This window comes from Lemur catta, chromosome 8 (genome assembly GCF_020740605.2).
Source record: "Lemur catta isolate mLemCat1 chromosome 8, mLemCat1.pri, whole genome shotgun sequence".
In the NCBI taxonomy this organism is placed as follows: domain Eukaryota; kingdom Metazoa; phylum Chordata; class Mammalia; order Primates; family Lemuridae; genus Lemur; species Lemur catta.
This window is the reverse complement of record NC_059135.1, coordinates 64,419,154-64,441,450: the sequence shown is the minus strand read 5'-3', so window position 1 is coordinate 64,441,450 and position 22,297 is coordinate 64,419,154. Positions and strand designations below refer to the sequence as shown.

General features: G+C 35.9%; 1 protein-coding gene and 1 non-coding gene across 16 annotated transcripts in view; one reads left to right on the top strand and one right to left on the bottom strand.

Moving 5' to 3' along the window:
• BAZ2B (bromodomain adjacent to zinc finger domain 2B) overlaps positions 1 to 22,297 on the bottom strand; it is a 254,441-nt gene that overhangs the window by 201,525 nt on the left and 30,619 nt on the right. For all 15 annotated transcript variants that reach the window (XM_045559240.1, XM_045559244.1, XM_045559242.1 and 12 more), the window contains exon 2: positions 1,876 to 1,918. The gene's annotated coding sequence lies outside the window, so the exon portion shown is untranslated. The remainder of the gene's footprint in view (positions 1 to 1,875; positions 1,919 to 22,297) is intronic.
• On the top strand, positions 13,086 to 13,212 carry LOC123644265. The gene has a single exon (XR_006737082.1). It is a non-coding gene; the product is annotated as a U6atac minor spliceosomal RNA (small nuclear RNA).

Sequence of the window (22,297 nt, the reverse complement as noted above, 5' to 3'; positions counted from 1 at the left end):
ACATCTTCAAGTGGAGAAATAAAAGGAACAGAGTAGGGCTTTAATCAGATTAAACTGGGGATCCAGTACAAGTTTCAACGGAAATGATAATGGCCAGAAAGAAGGGACAGAGAGATCAGTTAAAAGGTTTTGACGTTTCTGTGGATTGTGACACAGTGGGAAAAAATAGAAATCCTCTGGACTTTCAAAAATTTTTGAGAAAAAAAAATATAACGTGTATATTACAAACACCTGCTATGCTTCACCTCTGAAATAATCCATAATATAATTTCCCTCTCTAACCACAACACTCTATTCTTTTAGCTCTTACCATGTCGTCTCATTACATCAGTTTATATATCTGACAAGCCCCTTGATCTCTCCACTTTCTTTAAATACATCAGCCTTTCCTGGCCTAACATTATTCCAACCTCACAGTCAATATGTACTTGAACTATTCTTTCACTGGCACCCCCAACCTGAATCAACGTTGAAATCTACCCTCACTTCTTAACTCAAGCGGTTGGAGAAAGCCTCACAACCCTGACAAAGTCATTAGAAACAAAGGATTTCTAATATCAGTCACTAATGAACTTCTCAAATGAACACTTCTTAGTCTTTAACTTATTTAACATCTGATAATATTGAATATCACCCCTCTTCCTGAAATTCTTGGATTTAAATCAGTTGCAATTAAATGTGCATTTAATATTACCCTAAAAATAAACTGTGGGAGTCAGCATTTTTAAATTAAAAAAACAAAAACAAACTTTTTCATCCAATGCTTATTTTAACTTCCTAAATTGTAAAGCACTAGATGTTAAACAGAAGGTTACTACAGAAATTTGTTAATATTTGTCAAAAATTATCCAGTTAGAGCAAAATTCTGATTCAGAAAAAACAAACAAGAGCTACAAATCAGAGAAAGCTAAAATGTTCCCTTAGAAAAATGAATGAACGTGCCATAAACATCAGTAGACTAAATGATGATGATGAAGCCTTTAAAAATATTTAATACAATAAAAATTCTCTCTAGCCTCTGAAAAATGTTAAACTCTACAGATAAACCAGTTTTCAAAATAAATATTTGAACATAAATACAAAGATCATCTATTTGTGGATTTACACTTCTGATAATTATTGGTCATATTACTTAACGAACAATTAAAACAGGGTTAAAGAAGCAGGTTCACTGAGTAAATAATTTGCTCAAAATTTATTTATATGTTGTTTAAGAAGATTTTCCAAAAATGCTGCAAATCTCATAAGTCAGATTTTACTATTTAGAATTTTATAATGATGTGGATAAAGGCCTAGGACAAACTTTTTCTTTAGGCAACATATTTCCTTAAACACAATAGAAATTAACACTTTAAGAGAACTATCCTTTTTCAAATAAATCTCCATATTTGGAAGACCCTTTATAAATCATCTAAATATCTTAAGCAAGATACCTAAGAATGCTATCAAGGCTATGTTTTCATAATCTTTCCTTAATAATTCATTACAGTCTCAAGTAATTTTATTTTACTTTTTTTCCTAATGTAAAGCCACCTTAAATATTTTGCCACTTTTTGGTAAAAACAAAAACTAAAAAAAGATGCTGTTCAGGGTATGATTCACACTGAAATATGTTAGTACAATTAGGCCTATAATTTCAGTTATGAATTAAAAGTAATTTTCACTTTAAATGTTTTTTTCAAATCCTTTAAAGCTTTATCTTAAAAGTATTTAAATAACTAGAAGTATGAGATGTGATCTACTGAAAATGTAAACATTCAACTAGCTGGTTAGAGAAATAATAATAAGTTTAAATTTTAAATATTTTCTAATTCAATTCTCATTCTCAGAGAAAATGAAACATCATTAAAAGCTTAACCATCATTTTGATCTTACTGTGATCAACGTGGTCAATCTTGTGACATCACTGTTGAGAAACCTGCAATAGGAAAACAGAATTAGCAATCAGCTGAATCATACTTGAGTAAGAAATTTCAGAAACTAAAAAGTTTGTTTAGAATTTTTGTCTTTCCTGATGCCACAAGTCTTATTTAAATTAATCTAAATTACCAGGAAACATACAATTGGCATTACACAAGTAAGCATAAAATGCCTGAAGTTTATTTATAGATTGTTATTTATTACAGTATGGCAGGTTATGTTTTAGTATATAATCAGCAACACCCTGGAGCTAACATAATATATTAAAAAATAAACTATAGGACATTTGGGTTACAAATTTTATTTGTTTTCAAATATTTACTAAGAAGAGAATCACAATATCTTAAATATACCACAAACTGAAGGCAGTTAGATATTGTTTATACTTTTCTATGATTAGCAGTTCAGCTTAGAGCCAGAATGTTGTCTATTTAATATAGGAGAAACTTCCATATGCTAGTCTTTATGAATAGTGACAAAACTATCAAAGATTGAAAATACCATTGGAAATAATCTAGTATAAAATACAAACCCAACGGAAGTATAAGTTAAATTATTTCCTGAGCTATAAATGGCTTCAAGTTTACTCTTGTGAAATCTAAGCTTTTTGAAATTTCTTTATTAACAAGGTTTAATTTAAGATGAGCTCTTAAATGTTTACTGTTAAAAAGTAACACACTGTTGCAGTGTTTTAAGGTTTATAAAGGGTTTTCAAGTTTATTTTATTAGATCCTCACAACAATTTTGTCAAAGAAGCAGGAAGATTTAATTCTTACAGGTAGAAATTTAGTATAGTCCAAGATTCGAAAATCTGTTATTTAGAAGTACAGTTCAAGCCAAGAGTGTGGACTAGTTCACTAAGGGAATATAGAGAAAGAAGAGAACGTCCAGCAGAACTCAGCACATACCTATATATAAGGCTCACGGGAAATAAGAGAAATGGCATTGTAGGGTTTTTTGTTTTGTTTAAGTTCAAGAAGTAAGGGAAATAGAAAATACACTGGTTAAAGGCACATGAGGAAAGATTTCCAAGGAGGAGAATGTATTGAATAGCTTTAAATGCTGTATCGAGGGGTAAAAGAAGATTAAGACTGGAAACATATTCTCTTTAAACTCACTCTCCCCCCAACTGTACCAAATCAGATCAGAAGATGGCTACATAAATGAAACACATTACTTTCTGTATCCAAAGAACTACCTTCAAGGAATTACTTGCCTAGCATTATGCTCTCAACTTTAATCACAACAAAACAAAAAAAGTCTTGTGATGGTAAAAGAGTCAATATAAGAGTAAGTCTTGTGAAGGAAATAACTGTTTTCTATAAAACTCTACAATGCAAAAAAGGTATTAAAAAGTTTGTAAATACTCACATTCAAACAAATACTCATAACAATAAAAAAGATAAAAGTAAATGTTCCACTTTCCTTTTGATTCATTGGAAAAATTATAAGATAATTAAGACTAGGTTTACAGTTTAAAAATGTATGCTTTACTCAAAGCCCTAAAGTTCACAGCATACAAAACTAGTAAAGGCATTCGTTCCTCATGGTAGCAATTTTTACATATGACTTACTGGGTACTTGCAATTGCATGACGGAAAAAATACGTGAAATTAAAATGACACTAGAGGATAAAGTCAGACAAATCTGAAAGCTTCTCATAAAAATCCTAAGTGGCTTTTATAAGCAAAAGGTAATTCTTTAAAATCATTTCAAAACTAGGAAATGCATTCAAATTACACATATAAAAAGTAAAGTTACATTTTATGAAAACATAATTCAACTAATATAGTGGTTATGTGCTATTTCTCTACAAGTCCACATTTTAGTAAATACACGGAGAGAAAACCTCAACTATATTTACCCTGAGAAAACATCCACAAGTTACCCACTTAGCAATGTGGGAAAAGAATTCTAAGTCATGATATTCATCCTGTAAGTATTTTCCAGCAATTAGCATGTATTATCTTTTTTTTTTTTTTGAGACAGAGTCTCACTCTGTTGCCCGGGCTAGAGTGAGTGCCATGGCGTCAGCCTAGCTCACAGAAACCTCAAACTTCTGGGCTTAAGCGATCCTACTGCCTCAGCCTCCCGAGTAGCTGGGACTACAGGCATGCGCCACCATGCTCGGCTAATTTTTTCTATATATATTTTTAGTTGTCCAGATAATTTTTATTTCTATTTTTAGTAGAGACGGGGTCTCGCTCAGGCTGGTCTCGAACTCCTGATCTCGAGCGATTCACCCGCCTCGGCCTCCCAGAGGGCTAGGATTACAGGTGTGAGCCACCGCACCCGGCCAGCATGTATTATCTTTATTTTTCCTAATACTCTGCCCCAAAATAGAGAAAGTGGTTCTTTATGTAATCAATTTTAGCATATTCAAGTCTTAACCTTTACTTGACAACACTATATACCTACAAAGTAAGAATATTATCCCTACCTACCTCAGTAAAAAGATTCAAAGAAATAAATGAACAGAATACCTATCTTTTTTCTCACATAACTCAATCTGAACATGGAAATAAATGATTAACTCTGAAATCCATTTAAAGTAATAGGTACTAAAATATTTAATCATTTTTTTTATGTATCAGTTTGACTTTTTTCTGTGTTCTATGCTCTTTTCAAGGTGTGGTTATACAATTAAAAAGTTATTTTCAAAATTTACATATGAAAAATAATCTCATGAATCATATGGTATTTGTAGGTTGTTTCCATGTTGTAATCCTAGATTATGGACATGGAAAAGTTAATGACTGCCTCTATCATTCTCTTGTTAAACACATTTTGGCATATATTTTTAAGGTTTAATAAAATCTTTATTATAAAATCCAAACTTGCTTCTACCTAATCATTTCAAATCCTAACATTTCTTTTATTTATTATTTAGGGAATATTATTCAGTAGGGAAAAAAATCACAGGCTTCTGATAAGCAATATATATATTTTTTCAGAGGCGAGGAGGATACTTGTAAATAATAGAAACCTATATACTGGAGAAATTGGTGACAATGTGATCTATCCAGTGCAATGGAACTTTCTGCAACTATGGAAATGTTCAGTATCTACACTGTCCAATATGTACCTGCTATGGTTTGTATATGATTTGTTTGTTCCCACCAAATCTCATGTTGAAATTTGATCCCCAATGACTTACCCCCTGAAATAAAGTGCTCATACATGTGTAGAACTAGAAGAAACAAAGAGTCCTATAAATTTACCAATTCAAAGCAATGTTTATTCTGATTCTTTGTAATTTTTTATTGATAAAAGCAAGGTTGTCAATGCCAAGATTCAATATACTGGGCATTATTTAACTTTAGAGATCTCATCAGGCTTTCTAGTAGGATAAGTAGATCTCTAATTCAATATCTACTAGAGGTGGGAGGATCACTTGAGGCCAGGAGTTTGAGACCAGCCTGGGCAACAAAGCGAGATCCCATCTCTAAAATAAACAAATGGCACACGCCTGTCGTCCCACCTACTTTGGAGGCTGAGGTAGGAGGATCAGTTGATCCCAGGAGTGAAAGGCTACAGTGAGCAATGATTGTGCCACTGCACTTCAGCCTGGGCAACAGAGCAAAGACCCTGCCTCTCTAAAAAATAAATAAATAAATCCCTGTCATATCATAACCTAAAACTAAGGTTCCTTAAAAATATTTTTTTCCTTAAGAGAGCTAGCTGCCTTAAGTACTAAATAAAATCAAAAGCAAAAATGAAAGAGTATGTCCAATCTCTTTAAAACTTTAAAGAGATGATTTACAAGGATTCTAACTCTTTGTCACGGTGGTATAAGAAATATATTTGGCATTTGTCCCTGGTTCCTGCCACAGAATTCCTAAAACTTTTGGAATTTCAAAATGACATCAGTATCTTTTGTTATTCATAATGAGCCCCTAGGTTTATACTAATGAGGTGACTTAGAGTAGAGCCCCTAGATAGCCTCAGTGGGGCCAAGTCACCAGAAAGACGAAGTGATTATAGAGTTAGAGCTTTCAGCCCCACCCACTGATCTCTGGGAAGTGGGGAGGAGGGGCTGGAGATTAAGCTCTATAAAAACTATGGATTTGATGAGTCTCCATTTTGTTGAACCATGGGGACAGAAGCTCCTGAGCTCCTTTTCCAGTTTGGTGAAACACGGGGACCCTTTTGGACTTCACCCTATGGCACCTCTTCATCTGGCTGTTCACCTGAATCCTTTATAATAAACTGGTAAACATAAGTAAAATGTTTCCCTGAGTTCTGTGAGCTATTCTGGAAAATTATCAGCCCCAAGGAGGAGGTTATGGGAACCTTATAGCTGGAGGCCCAGTCTTGCAAGTGGCATCTGAAGTAGGGGCAGTTTTGTAGGACCGAGCCTTTAACTTGAGGGATCTGACGCTAAATCAAAGTGGATAGTGTCAGAACTGAATTAAATGGTAGGACAAATCAGTTGGTGTCTACAGAGAACTGGAGAATTGCTTGGTGTGGAAAAAGTGTCTGAAGTGTTGTGTGAGTGTAGAGAAACATCTGGTTTTTTTTTTTTTTTTTTAGTCACTCTCTTGAAATCACTACTCTCTTGAACTGAAGAACTAATTGTCAGCCGTACTCTTTAGGTAAAACCAAATATAAACAGCATTTGAAAATCACTTCTTGTATTGCCAATGATTTCATTTTTGTCAGAAAATAAACTTACATTTCCACAAATTACTAAAATGTATCAATTAATAATCATACTGGGTCGGGCGCGGTGGCTCTTGCCCGTAATCCTAGCACTCTGGGAGGCCGAGGCAGGAGGATTGCTTGAAGTCAAGAATTCGAGACCAGCCTGAGCAAGAGCAAGCTCCCATCTCTACTAAAAATTGGAAAAATTAGCCAGGGATGGTGGTGTGTGCCTATAGTCCCAGCTACTTGGGAGACTGGGGTTGGAGGATCCCTAGAGCCCAGGAGTTTGAAGTTGCTGTGAGCTAGGCTGATGCCACAGCACTCTAGCCTGGGTGACAGAGCAAGACTGTCTCCAAAAAAAAGAAAAAAAAAAAAAAAAAAAAAAAAAAAAACTCACAACAAGAACTGTCCTTTCTGCCAAAAACTGGCATTCCTTCAAAATGTATTACATTCTTCATTTGTAACACTTGTCTTTATTGTTCTGTGTGACTGAAACTTCTCTAGAAAAATTGTAATTCCCATAGCTGGATTCACAGAATTTTTAGCAACTAACAAAAGCTAAAGTTTAGCTACAGCTCAGATGACTACATTGTTTTGCTGGTGATAAAAACCATGCAAACAAGGCACAACTGGCTACCGGACTTGGTAATTTAAAAAAAAAAAATTAAATACATACATGCTGCCTGTTTTTCCACACTTTACCACTCTATTCTTTCAACACTAATTAGCATTTCTCAGAATCCTACTCACTTGTTCATAGGGTTCCACTTCAGAGCCATAAATGGGCATCCAATAGAGGAAGGAGGGAGTAGCACTGCCAACTGGTATTGAAACATCCTTGAGGTTAGTAAATACATAATACCCAAAATGAACCAATCACTTGGGTGAAGTAATACAGTGAAGTTTCATATGAGAAAAAATATGTGTTGTTTTAGCTGTACATACTTTTATTTCTCTAACTACAAGTTCTTTCGGAAATTCAAATTATAGTAATACATAGACCTTTCGGTTAAGCTCTTAGCAATTACTATTTACAAAGTTGAAGCACATTATCTGATTATGGAAAATTTTAGTTTTTTATATCAAAATTAGAGTGTGTTTTAGTCCTGTCAACAAATGCCAAATAGATGGTAATTTGCCCCTCATAAGGCTGCTTTAAAAAAAAAATCACTTTATAGAAGGAACAGGATTAAAAAAAATCACTTGAACAAGCCAATAATCAAGACAAACATAAACTAACAGCTTTATGAAGTGTTCAAGTACCATAGCTAAAAAAGTAAAATGATGCTATTCCAATCCAAACCTTCAAAAATCCATTTCAGAGTATGGCTGTGAAGACTGGAGAAGCAATTATGTAATTTAACAATATGCAGGTCAAAGAATTAGTTAGATCCAATAACTAAAGTTACCATCCCCAATAACAAATACTAGGTTTCAGATAATTTGTATGTTACTCTTTTCTATTCATATGTTATTCTTCTATTCAAACAACTTTGCTGTGAATATTTTGGGATATTAAATAATAATTACTGCTATTTGTTTTTTCTTAGAACTCTTAGAATGATTTCGTCATAACCAAGAAATCTGGTCTAATATTTTCAACAAGGGACTACATACAAAACCCTGGTCCTTACTCAGAATTTTGGCATATATTCATTACGTACTTTAGGCTATTTGTCAGACATCAGTTTGCTATACCATAATTATCAACTTCATAGGGATGCTCTGAAGTTTTGTTAATTATGCTTATAAAATTTTTTGAGGTACACAGATGAAAGAGAGGTGTTAGGCATACATAAAATTAATTGCTATGTACTTGGTGAAAAAATGCCACTTAAAAATATTTAACAGCAACAACATGGATGAACTTTAAAGACACTATGCTAAGTGAAATAAACCAGTCACACAAGGACAAATATGATTCTACATATATGAGACACCTAGAACAGTCCGATTCATAGAAACAGAAACTAAGATGGTGGTTGCCAAGGACTGGGGGAAAGAAGAATAGGGAGTTTTTGTTTATTTGGTACAGAGTTTCAGTTTTGGAAGATGAAAAAGTTCTGGAAATAGATGGTGGTGATGGCTGCACAACAATCTGAATGTACTTAATGCCAATGAATACACTTCAAAATGGTAAATTCAATGTTATGTGTATTTTATCACAATAAACACATTTAACAAGTGTGAAAATCAGAATATGAATCACAAGCCAATCTTAAAATTTCTCATTCAGTAATTCACTCATTAAAATATTAATCAAATCATTCTTTTGTTCATTCATTTGGTAAATATTTATTGACTGCTTTTTATGTGGCAGGCACTGTGCTAGACCTGGGAATATACCAGTGAATAAGACAAAGTCTCTGTCTTTACAGAATTTACATTCTAGTAGTGGAGACCCACAAAACAACTAAAAAAAAGTACTATCCTTTCTTAGAGTAAAAAGTATTACATTGAAGGGTAAAGAGATGGAGTGATGGCAAGGAAGGCACCTCTGAAAAGATAATTGCCCTCAGACCACAATGAAGGAAAAAAGAACACTCCAGACAGAATAGCAACTGTTAAGACCTGAACGTGGGAAGGCTTGGTTTTCAAAACAGTGACAGGAAGGCCCAGGGCTAGTGCACAGTAAGTTAGAAGACAGTGGGTAGGAGAGCTAAGCAGGGATCGTGGAGATGCTGGAAAGCAACAGTAAGTAGTTTGGGTGTTACTTCTTGTGTGTTGAAAGCCATATGAAATGTTTTGACTAAGGGAGTGATATGATCTGATTTTTTTTTCTAAACACTCTAGCCACTGTACATAGAATCATCTTGGGGATGGGGGAGGGAAAAGAGAATCAAAACACAGAGACCAGATCAGGGACTACAGTAACTCAGATGGAAATAAGGTGACTATCACGGTGGTCACACTGGTGGTGAGAGAAGTGATATTTTGGATATTTGGTTGCTGATGGACTAAATAAGAGAAAAAGCAGTATAATTAAGGAAGACTCCAAGGTTGGTGAGATCAACTGGGTGAATGTTGTTGCCAAACATTGAGGTGGAGAACACTAGGGTAGGAATATAATTGGTGGTGGTAATGGTGATAGTAGTAAAGAATCAAGAGTTTGGTTTTGGCAAAGTTAAGTACCCAAGTGAAGAGTTTCAGGGAAGACAATATGATAAACTGTAACAAATGCTGTTGGGAAAACACTCAACATGAGGGCTGAGAAATGACCACTGGATTTAGCAAGATAAATTTCACTGGTGCCCGTGACAAGAATGTTGTCAGAGAAGTGGTAAGCACAAAAGCATGAACAGGGTAAGTGAAGCAGAGAAAGTAAGATGAGGATGTGAAAGCAGCATATATGGACAATTCTTTGAAGGAGTTTTGCTATGAAGGGTGCTGGAGGGGAAGTGGAGTCTGGAAAATTTTTTATATTAAAATGGAAGATAGTATAACAGGTTTATATGCTGATGAGAGGATCTAGAGAGAGAAAACATGATGATGGAAAAAACTACAGAAGCAAAATCAATGATTACTAAGCATGTAATAAATGCTTAAATCTGTCCTTGCTGCTGGAAATACAAAGATAATATAAGACATGCAAGTAGTTTAAGGAAACTGTATTGAAAATCATAGAGAGAAGTATCACATATAGATAATTGAATTAAAAATCCTTTAGAAACAATATTATTTTATAATAGAGCCTGCCATGTTAAAAATATTATGCAAAGCAATGTTGACATATCTTATGATGTGACAGCAATGCCCTTGTAAGCTATACACATGCAGCTGCACAGTATAAAAATAATGCCATGTACAGCTTTTATTTGATTACCCACAGTGCAATTTAAATACGATCAACATTAGACAAAAAGTAAAGCCAACAATTTGAATAAACATCTATCTCCATTGTACTTTCCTTTTTTCCTCTTCTGTATTGACCCATTTCCATTTCTGGATTTTCAGCATCCCTACATTCTGCAATTTATCACCTTACAACAGGAAGCCATTCACATATCAATCACTTACATAAATTTTCATTATCTTCAGAGTTCCCTTCCCTCTGCTGATTATTAGCTACTTTCTACCATGTTCTCTTGCCTCCTTAAAAAAGTTAAGAATTTGAAAGTAAGTTACTCAAACACACATTTGCATTTTTAACTTTTTTCCTCTAATTATAAGATCCTTTCACCTGTGTATTTTTATACCCTCTTCTGTTTTAAAATAAGATATGAGGTAATATACTAAGGCACATAATATACAAAATAAAGTAAGAACTAAAGAAATTGAGAATGAGAAAAATAAGGCCAAGAATAAGGTTGGTATCAAAAATGCACTCCATAGATCCTGTAACCTTTGTTACTGAGGGAACTATAAATTACAGGGCTTTGAGTTTTCCTGTAATCAATGCAGAGAAGAATGACTGTCATGTGCAGCTTTTGTTTATATCGCTCACAGTATTCACAGGGTGAAAAGAAATCATTTTCCTGAAGGAAGCACAGTTCTTTTTGTTACTGAGACCTGAGGAAAGTCATTCTACTGAGTTGTCAAAACTATTCAAGCAGTGGTGCATGCCTGTAATCCTAGCACTTTGGTAGGTCAAGGTGGGAAGATCCCTTGAGGCCAGGAGTTCGTGACCAGCCTGAGCAAAATGGTGACACTCTGTCTCTACAAAAAACAGAAAAATTAGCTGTGTGTGGTGGTGTGTGCCCATAGTCCCAGCTACTTGGGAGGCTGAGGCAGGAGGATTGCTTGAGCCCAGGAGTTTGAGGTTGCAGTGGGCTACGATGACACCACTGCACTCTAGCCTGGATGACAGGGTGAGACCATGTCTCAAAAAAAAAAAAAAAAGGAAAGAAAAAGAAAAAGAAAAAAAGATTACAAGGGACATTGGAAGCAGTGGAAGGGTTAGGAGCTTCAGAAAGGTAGAAAAGATCTGGAATCTTGGTTGTGAAGAATGTACTAAACTCAGTATAGTACATTAGAAATGAACTATATAATTGCCAGTGAAAATACAGCATTTGGATAGTATGGAAGCAATTTATAGAAAGATTCAAAACAGTGCTATTTTAGGTAGATGTTCCCTTAATGAATTTAATAATGCATTATGAAACATTTACTTGAATTTCTCGGCCCTAGGAAAAAAAGAACCAATCATAATAGAAAAGAAAATTCTACAAATCGACAAATATAGGTTAAGCTAAAAGGTAAATTATGGTACTATCAACTATCTGAGGTTCTCACATTTCTTATGCATTTTATAAAAGCAGATAACCGGGCGAGGAGGCTCATGACTGTAATCCTAGCACTCTGGGAGGTCGAGGCGGGAGGATCACTTGAGCTCAGGAGTTCGAGACAAGCCTCAGCAACAGTGAGACCCATCCCTACTAAAAGTAGAAAAAATTAGCCCAACGTGGCAGCTTGCGCCTGTAGTCCCAGCTACTCAGGAGGCTGAGGCAGGAGGATTGTTTGAGCCCAGGAGTATGAGGTTGCTATGAGCTAGGCTGACACCACAGCACTTTAGCCTGGACAACAGAGCAAGACTCTCTCTCAAAATAAATAAATAAATAAATAAATAAATAAATAAATAAATAAATAAATAAATAAATAAATAAATAGCAGGATAACTTCTTTTTAAAGTACAACAATTGGTGGCTCACACCTATAATCCTAGCACTCTGGGAAACCGAGGTGGGAGGATCACTTGAGCCCAGGAGTTTAAAACCAGCCTGAGCAAGAGCCAGAACCGTCTCAACTAAAAATACAAAAAAATTATCCAGGTGTGGTGGCACGCCTGTAGTCCCAGCTAGTCAGGAGCCTAAGGCAGCAGGATTGCTTCAGCCTAGGAGTTTGAGGCTGCAGGGAGCTATGATGACACCACAGCACTCTAGCCAGGCCAACAGAGAGAGAGACTGTCTCAAAAAAAATAAATAAATAAATAAAAATAATAAAATAAAGTACAATTGTTAACAACTATCTTTTATTTTTCTAGTTTTATCTGCAAACTGGAGAAATTATCAAAACACTTTAAGTAGAATGCTAAGGACTAAAACTCCAAATTGCAAGATGGTAGGTGAGAAGAGAAGTAAACAAAAGTAACAGTATATCATCATAGAAAAAGCAAGTCATACACAGAATAAAATTCATTCCTGTACTATATTATCTATTAATTAAAATAATGATGCTAATAATTATCAAATAAGTAGTGAGAATTTTTAAAGGATGTATTACTATATGTATAGGACAATTTACTAGGCACTAACCCCTGACTGGGTTCAAAAAATACATAAAACCTAGGTCTAACATATGTTTAAGAACACACTTAAATAACAAACTGTGTGCAGTACAACTAGTGAGTAAAAATGCAAAAACAAAAAGTTCAATGAGTTAATTGCAATATTGAATAAAACATAAAAGTGGTCACTTATAATGCAAGTATTCTGTAGTATTCTGGCCTGGAATGTGTAACCTGAATCTAACCAGAGAAAACATCAGACGGTTCCAATTAGGAGCATTCTATTAAAAAGAAAGTTGGGTTGCATGAAAGGAGAGGTGGTTAGCACTCCCCTTTGAAAAGGATGAAAGAGGCACTCAGGCCTGACAACATGTGTACAGTTAAGGCCTTGCCACCCACTTCATGGTACCTAACCTTTGTCTTTTACAAACACATGCTTAGATAAAACGAATGAGCGCTAGTGTTTGATAGCACAATAGGGTGACTATAGTTAAGAATATATTGTGTATTTCAAAATAGCGAGAAGATTTAAAATGTTCCCAACACAAAGAAATGATAAATGAAGTGACGGGATATCCTAAATACCCTAATTTCATCATTATACATTCTATATGTGTATCAAAATATCACACGCACCCCATAGATATGTACAAATATTATATATCAACTAAAAAAAAAAGAAAGTTGAGGGGGGACTATTTTCTTCAAAAACATTGATGTCAAAGAAGGCAAAGAAAAGCCATAGAAAAGTTCCATATTAAAGGAAACCAAATGTAAATGACAATTGCAAAATCTGATTTAGAGTAGATCCTATATTGAATTAGAGAAAAATATAAACAACATTATTTGGTCAAATGACAAATATCGAAATTTGGGCAGGAGATAAGAGTTTTGTAACAACTTTATTTTCTGAAGTTGGTAACTGTAACCCTATTTTTAAGAAATACACATTGAAGCATTTAGGGGTAAATGGTCATTGCTCTCGAATGGTTCAGAAATCTCAAATGGTTCAAAACAACAAAAAAGTAGGTGATTTTGGATAAAAGCATAAAGGCTATACGGGTAGTTCTATTCTTGCAACTTTTCTGTAAGTTTGAAATTATATACAGATAAACAGTTAAAATTGTGCTTAATTAGGTAGAAGCTATATATGGAATTCTAATTGACTACACTAAAGAACACAATAAATTATTAACATACAACTCTTCCAAAAGTTATTTTTTAAAAACATACAAAATATAGGCATAATCTTGAAACATTGTCAGCATAGGACACTTAAGCTGCAAATGATGTCAGATCAGTGCCTTTCATGAAACTAAAAAAATATAAAGAAGTCTGTTACAGCAGGACATTCTGTATCTCGGTCACTAATTTTGATTAAGATGCAGTACTGGGCCAGGGACCAAGATGGTTGAATAGATGCACCCAGTACACACCTCTTCCACGGGGAAGAACCAAAATGGTAAATAGATTTTGCACTTTGAATAGATCATCTAAGAGAGAATGCTGGGATTCAACAGAGAAGCGACAAGGAAGCACTGAAAGTAAAGGAGAGGGAAGCGAGGCAGCCCACTTGGCTGGGATTGACTGGAAACTGGGAGAGGCTCCCAGACACAGGGAAGGGGTAAGTGAGAGAACCCATGAGCTCCACATTCCCACCATGGACTTTTAAAAGCCTAGCTATGGGAGAACCCCTCAACCCTTGCAGGCTTCCAGCCTAATGTAGGGAACTACCTAGAGATTGCACGGAGAGGGAGCTCATGTGCAGTCCCAGAGGCTTCCAATCCCTGAGGGGCTGCAGCACTGCACCATTCCATAAGCCCAGGCCCCAGAGGTCTGTGTTCTGCCCTGGGGCCAATGCTATAGCGTCCATGCCTCTGCTTCCGGGTCAGGAAGGGAGAGGGACCCTTGAGACAAAGAAAACCAGAGCACACACTTTCCTGAGTCTGAGAGCTCCCTACTTATAACGCCCAGCTTCCAGCAGAGACACAAAGGCTGTGCTTGGCTCTGCAAGATAGGTGTGTAAATCTATCCTACCGGTCAGGTGTCTTGATGTTAGGGCTGAGGTGTGAAGAGGGGCACATCCCCTCCCCCTCCGTCCACTGCTGCAAAAATAGTTGTGGCTGCCCCCGTTGGGAAGTTGGCACAGGCATGCCAGGGCAGTGTAGGGCTAGACAGGGGCGACTGCATACCCATGGACAGTGTAGCCACTGGAGCTGGGCTTGTGTGAAAGGTAGGGCCCTTCCCCCTTAACTGCATGAAACAGTAGTGTGCCTGCAGTGTCCCTGCTGCTGAGAGAAGAAGGAGAGATGGGGAATTCTACAATTGGGGCTGACGGAGGAAGCTTTCCACCACAGCCACTTCACGTGGTCAGCTGTGGGCCACGCATCTTTTGTAATTCTTGGCTACACTGCAGCCTGGAGATAGACAGTGGTCTAAGACTGATATGAACTTCCTGATCACCGGGATGGGAGCGTGACAGGGAAATGGATCATGGATCATGATCCTGCCTAATGATACTATGGTGCTGGGACAGCCACTTCTCCCTAACTGGTAGAAACCTCAGTGTGTTCCACAAGGAAATACCCTCCACCCCTGTCAGGGGTTGGTGCTTGTGCCCGCCACTGGGGGACTTAAGGATGGGCATGCCCAGTACATCTCTGCCTAGCTTTGTCCCCTCCTTAGGGACAGAGCAGGGAGCTCAGCCCACTGTGCATTACACTAAGACCAGCCCATTGCTAGCAGAAATTGAGAGCTTCTCCCCAGATATTTTAAAGAAAAACCTAACAACTTCTGGAACTGAAAAATTTATTGAAGGAATTACAAAATAAAGTTGAAAGCTGTGAAAATAGATTAGACCAAGCGGGAGAAAGAATCTCAGAACATGAAGACAGATCTTTCTAATTAATCCAGTCAGACAAAAATAAAGAAAAAAGAATTTTAAAAAAATGAACAAAGCCTAGAGAACTAAGGCATTATATAAAGCACCTGAACCTACTAATCATAGGTATTTCTGAAGGTGAAGAAAAAGCAAAACATTTGGAAAATTTATTTAAGAAAATAATTGAGGAAAACTTCCCTCGTCTTGTTAAAGACTTACAAATCCAGATACAAGAAGCTCAGAGAACTCAAGGGAGATACACTGCAAGAAAGACTTTATCAAGATAAACTGTCATCAGACTATCTAAAGTCAACATGAAGGAAAAACCTAAAATCAGCAAGAGAAAATATCTCATCACCATTAAAGGAAATCTCATCACACTATCAGCAGACTTCTCAGCAGAAACCTTACAAGCCAGAAGAGATTGGGGTCCTACTTTAAGGTGTCTCAAAGAAAGAAACTGTCATACAAATTTTGTATCCTGCTAGAATAGTTTTCATAAGTGAATGAGAAATAGTCTTTCCCAGACAAGCAAATGTGCAGGGAATTTGTCACCACTAGACCAGCCCTACAAGAAATGCTCAAGGAAGTTTTAAACATGGAAATGAAAGGTTGATACTTACCATTATAACAATACATGAAAGTATAAAACTCACAAGCTTTATAAAGCAATTAAATAAATGAGGCCACAAAGCAACTACATAACAAAATTATGGCAGGTACAAAATCTCACATATCAATATTAACTTTGAACATAAATGGATTAAACGTCCCACTTAGGAGATTGAAGGAATGGTTACAAAAACATGACCAAACTACATCCCTGTTTACAAGAAACCCACATTACACATTACTATTAAAGACACTTATAGACTAAAGGTAAATGGAGTGAAAAAACATACTCCATCCAAACAGAAACCAAAAGTGAGCAAGAAGCTGCTATACTTAGACCAGATAAAACAGAATTTAAACTAACAATAGTAAAAATAGAAAAAGAATGTCATTATGTAATGCTAAGGGATCAATTCAATGATAAGATATAACAATCCTAATTATGTATGCACCCAACTTCATAAAACAAACATTAGTAGACCTAAGAAAAGAGATAGACAATAATACAATTATAGTGGGGGACATCAATATCCCATTGATAGCATAGACAAATCATCATGACAGAAAACCAATAAAGAAACACTGGACTTAAATGGGCTTCAGAGCAAATGGATCTAACAGACATTTACAGAACAGTCTACCCAACACCAACAAAATGTACTTTCTTCTCATCAGCACATGAACATTTTCCAAGACAGACCATATGTTAGCCACAAAACAATTCTCAAAGGCCGGGCATGGTGGCTCACGCCTGTAATCCTAGCACTCTGGGAGGCCGAGGCAGGCGGATGGTTTGAGCTCAGGAGTTCGAAATTAGCCTAAGCAAGAGCAAGACCTCATCTCTACTAAAAAATAGAAAGAAATTAGCTGGACAACCAAAAATATATAGAAAAAATTAGCCGGACATGGTGGCCCATGCCTGTAGTCCCAGCTACTTGGGAGGCTGAGGCAGAAGGATTGCTCGAGCCCAGGAGTCTGAGGTTGCTGTGAGCTAGGCTGACGCCACGGCACTCTAGCCAGGGTGACAGAGCAGGACTCTGCCTCAAAAAAATTTAAAAAAACCAAAAAAATAAAAAAAAAACAATTCTCAATAAATTTTTAAAAATCAAATTATATCAAGTATTTTCTCAGACTACAGAGTAAAACTGGAAATCAATTCCAAGAGGAACTCTCAAAACTATACAAATACATGGAAATTAAACAACTTCCTCCTGACTGATTTCTAGGTCAAGGGCAAAATTAAGATGGAAATTAAAAAATTTTCTGAAACGAAAGAAAAGAGAGACACAACATACCAAAACCTTTGGGATACAATAACAGCAGTACTAAGAGGGAAGCTTATAGCCTTAAATATCTAAATTAAAACAATAAAAACATCACAAATTAACAATCTAATGTCACACCTCAAGGAATCAGAAAAACAAGAACAAACCAAATCCAAAGCTAGCAGAAGAAAAGAAATAACAAAGATCAGAGCACAACCAAATGAAAGTGAGACCAAAAAAAAAAAAAAAACAATATAAAGGGTCAATGAAATGAAAAGTTGGTTCTTTGAAAAGATAAATAAAATTGATAGACTGCTAGCTCAAATAAGCAAAAAGAGAAAAGATTCAAATAAACACAATCAAAAATGAAAAAGGAGACATTACAACTGATACCACAGAAATACTAAAGATCATCAGAGACTACTATGAATAACTATATGCTCACAAACTAGAAATCCTAGAGGAAATGGATAAATTCCTGAAAATATACAACCTCCCAAGATTGAACCAGGAATAAATACAAATCTCAAAAAGATCAATGATGAGTAATAACACTGAATCAGTACTAAAATATCACCCTGTCCAAAAAAAGCCCAGAACCAGATAGATTCACAGCTGAGTGCTACCAGATTACAAAGAACTGGTACCACTCCTACTGAAACTATTCCAAAAAAATCAAGACGGGAGGAATCCTCCCTAACTCATTCTACAAAGCTTGTATCACTCTTATGCCACAGTCAGGAAAGGACACAACAAAAAAAGAAAACTAGACCAATATCCCTGATGAAGAAAGATGCAAAAATCCTCATCAAAATACCAGCAAACTAAATCCAACTGCATATCAAAAAGATAATATGGCTGAGTATGGTGGCTCATGCCTACAATCCTAGCACTCTGGGAGCCCAAGGCAGGAAGATTGCTTGAAATCAGGAGTTTGAGACCAGCCTGAGCAAGACCCATCTCTACAAAACACAGAAAAATTAGCTAGGCATGGTGATGCATACCTGGAGTGTCAGCTTCTTGGGAGGCTGATGCAGGAGGATTGCTGGGGCTCGGGAGTTTGAGACTGCGTGAGCTATGATGATGCCAGTGCACTCCAGCCTAGGCAGCAGAACAAGACCGTGTTCCCCACCCATCAAAAAAAGATAATACACCATGATCAAGTGGTTTCATCTTAGTGATGCAAGGATGGTTCAACAAATGCAAATCAATAAATATGATCCAAGACATATACAAAATTAAAAACAAAAACCATATGATCTCAGTATATGCAGAAAAAGCATTCAAAAAAATTCAGCATACTTTCATGATAAAACCCTCAAAAAACTAGACATAGAAGGAACATACCTCAAAATAATAAAAGGCATATACAATAAACTCATAGCTGGCATCATACTGACTGGGGAAAAATTGAAAGCATTCTCTCTATGAACCGGAACAAGACAAGAATGCCGACTTTCACCATGTCTATTTAAAATATTAATAGTACTGGATGTCTTAGACAGAGCAATCAGGCAACAGAAAGAAATAAAAGGCATCCAAATTGGAAAAGAGGAAGTCAAACTGTCTCTATTTGCCAATGATATGATCATCTATCTACTAAACCCTAAAGATTCTGCCAAAGACTCCTAGATTTGATAAATGAATACAGTAAAGTTTCAGGATACAAAACCAATATACAAAAATCAGTAGCATTTCTATACACCAATAACAGTCAAGCTGAGAACCAAATCAAGAAATCAATAACATTTACAATAGCTACCAAAAAAAATTTAAAATACCTAGGAATACATTTAACCAAGGAGGTAAAATACCTCTACAAGGAAAACTACAAATCATGGATGAAAGAAGTCAGAGATGACACAAACAAATGGAATAACATCCCATGCTCATGGATTGGAAGACTCAATCTTGTTAAAATGACCATACTGCCCAAAGCAATCTATAAATTCAATGCAATTCTTATCAAAATACCAACATTTTTTAAGGCAAGCACGAAAATGAGGTTTTTTGAGAGAAAGATAGGATTATAGAGCAAGAGCAAGTTATAGGTTTACAGAGCATGATACACATGCCACAGATGATGACAGCAAAGGGAGAGCAAAAGGAAGGAAGGGGCAAAAAACCCAACAACATTTTTGACAGAATTAGAAAAAATAATCCTAATATTCATAGGGAATCAAAACAGAGCCCAAATAGCCAAAGCAATCCTAAGCAAAAGAACAAAGCAGGAGGCATCACATTGCCTGACTTCAAATTATACTAAAAGGTTAGAGTCATCAAAACACCATGGAACTGGTATAAAAATAGACATCTAGATCAATGGAATAGAATAGAGAACTCAAAAATAAAGTCACATACTTATAGCCAACTGATCTTTGACAAAATCAACAAAAACATACACTGGGGAAAGGACATCCTATTCAAGAAATGGTGCTAGGAAAACTGGATAGCCATATGCAGAAGAATAAAACTCGACCCCTACCTCTCACTGTGTAAAAAAATTAACTCAAGATGGATTAAAGACTTAAATGTAAGACTTGAAACCATAAAAATTCTAAAAGAAAACACAGGAAAAACTCTTCTGGACATTGGCTTGGGCAAAGAATTCATGACTAAGACCTGAAAAGCAAATGCAACAAAAAAATATAGACAAATGGGACTTAATTAAACTAAAGAGCTTCTGCACAGCAAAAGAAATAATCAGCAGAATGGACAATCTACAGAATGGGAGAAGATGTTCACATCTGACAAAAGACTAATATCCACAATCTACAAGGAATTCAAAACAACTCAACAACCACCCCCCCCCCCCAAACCTCATTAAAAAGAAAGCAAAGGACAGGAACAGACATTTTACAAAGGACACAGAAATGGCCAACAAACATACGGAGAAAAAGCTCAACAGCACTAATCATCAGAGAAATGCAATCATAAATGCATCATCTTACACTACTCAGAATGGCTATTATTAAAAAGTCAAAAAATAACATGTTGGCAAGGGTGCAGAAAAAATAAAATGCATATACAGTGTTGGTGAGAATGTAAATTTCTATAGAGTACAACCTCTATAGAAAACAGTAACGAGGTTTCTCAAAAAACAAAAACTAGAACTATCATTGGACCCAGCAATCCCACTATTGGGTATCCATCCAAAGAAAGGAAATCATCATGTAAAAAAGACACCTGCACTTATATGTTTACATACCTACACTTGTATGTTTATTGCAGCACTATTCACAATATCTTTGCCACTGTGAATAATGATACTGGAATACTACTGAGCTACAAAGAATAATCTAATCATGTCTTTGCAACAACATGGATGGGACTAGAGGTCATTATCTCAAGTGAAATAACTCAGAAACAAAAAATCAAATATTGCCTGTTCTCATTTCTAAGTGGGAGCTAAATAATGTATACATATGGTCACAGAGAGTGGAATAACAGACACTGGGAGACTGGGAAGTGTAATAGGGTGGGAGAGGGATGAGGGATGAAAAATTATTTAATGCATACAATGTACACTATTCAGGTGATGGTTATATTATAAGAACAAATTCCACAACTACGCACTATGTCCATGTAACAAAATTGCACTTGTACCCTCTAAATCTATAAAAATAAAAAATAAATAAAGATTCAATACTTGTGCAAAATTACCCCTAGTGAGTTGTTCATTTTACAAATGCTGAAATTTTTTTTAATCATTGAATTCGTTTTCATTAACAATTTATCAGTGAGGTACATAGGGCAAGTACCATCACAGAAAATGAAACTGAAACTCAGAGAGATTAAATGACTTACCCTAAACTACATACAGTAAAGCGACAGACCACAGAAGACTTAAGTGCCATCATGCCTCAAGCCCAAACAACTGGAAGGCCTTTTCCTGGTCATGTGACAGGAGCAAATGAAGAGAAATACAGAAAATAATTATGCAGAACCAAAAGCATCACTGTGTGACTATCCTATGGGATCAAAATTATCAATATTAACTCTGTAATATCAGCTAGATACCTTATAACACCACAGGCACCTTGACACCTCATTTTCTGCTGCTCTAGAATAAGCATTCAATTTCCAAAATTTTTGCTACCCCAAAAATATTGAATCAAATAGTGATCTTAAAAGCTTTTTGTTTGGGGCTGGTATGGAAGAACCAACAAGAAAGCAAATAGCAAATAATGTTATAATATACAACAGTTCTGACCCTTCTAAGACAAGCTCTTCACTGAAAAGTTTTAGCCTGAATCACTGTAATTATAACCCAGAGACAGGAAAAGAAAGGATCAAATATGTTAGAAACAGGTCATGAGGGCAGAGGAGAGCCATGGAAAAGACTGAGCCACCACACTGTAATATGCTTTCCCCCTGACCCAACTCTCACCAAAATACTCACTGTTGCAGAAGCAAAGCTAGAAGAGAAGGAACACAGCCACTCCTTAGTATTTACCTCTAACCTAGATTTCAAAAAGTGGTTAGGGCTTGGTCTGATCACAGAATGGGCTGGAGGGAGAATCTCTGAAGTCAGTAATATATAAGGAGAAACACTGGAGAGATAGATACCAATCTTTTTAGAGTTACCTTCCCAGGTATGGAATAATAGCAACTGAGGCTGCAGATAAACAGGGACTATGTCAAGAAGAATCCACTTGCATATTCTTAGGTAAATAATAGGTTTATATAAATCTGCTCTTTTAACCAGGAAAAAAAGGAAGTTGGACAAAAATTCTGTCATTGAAAGGCATG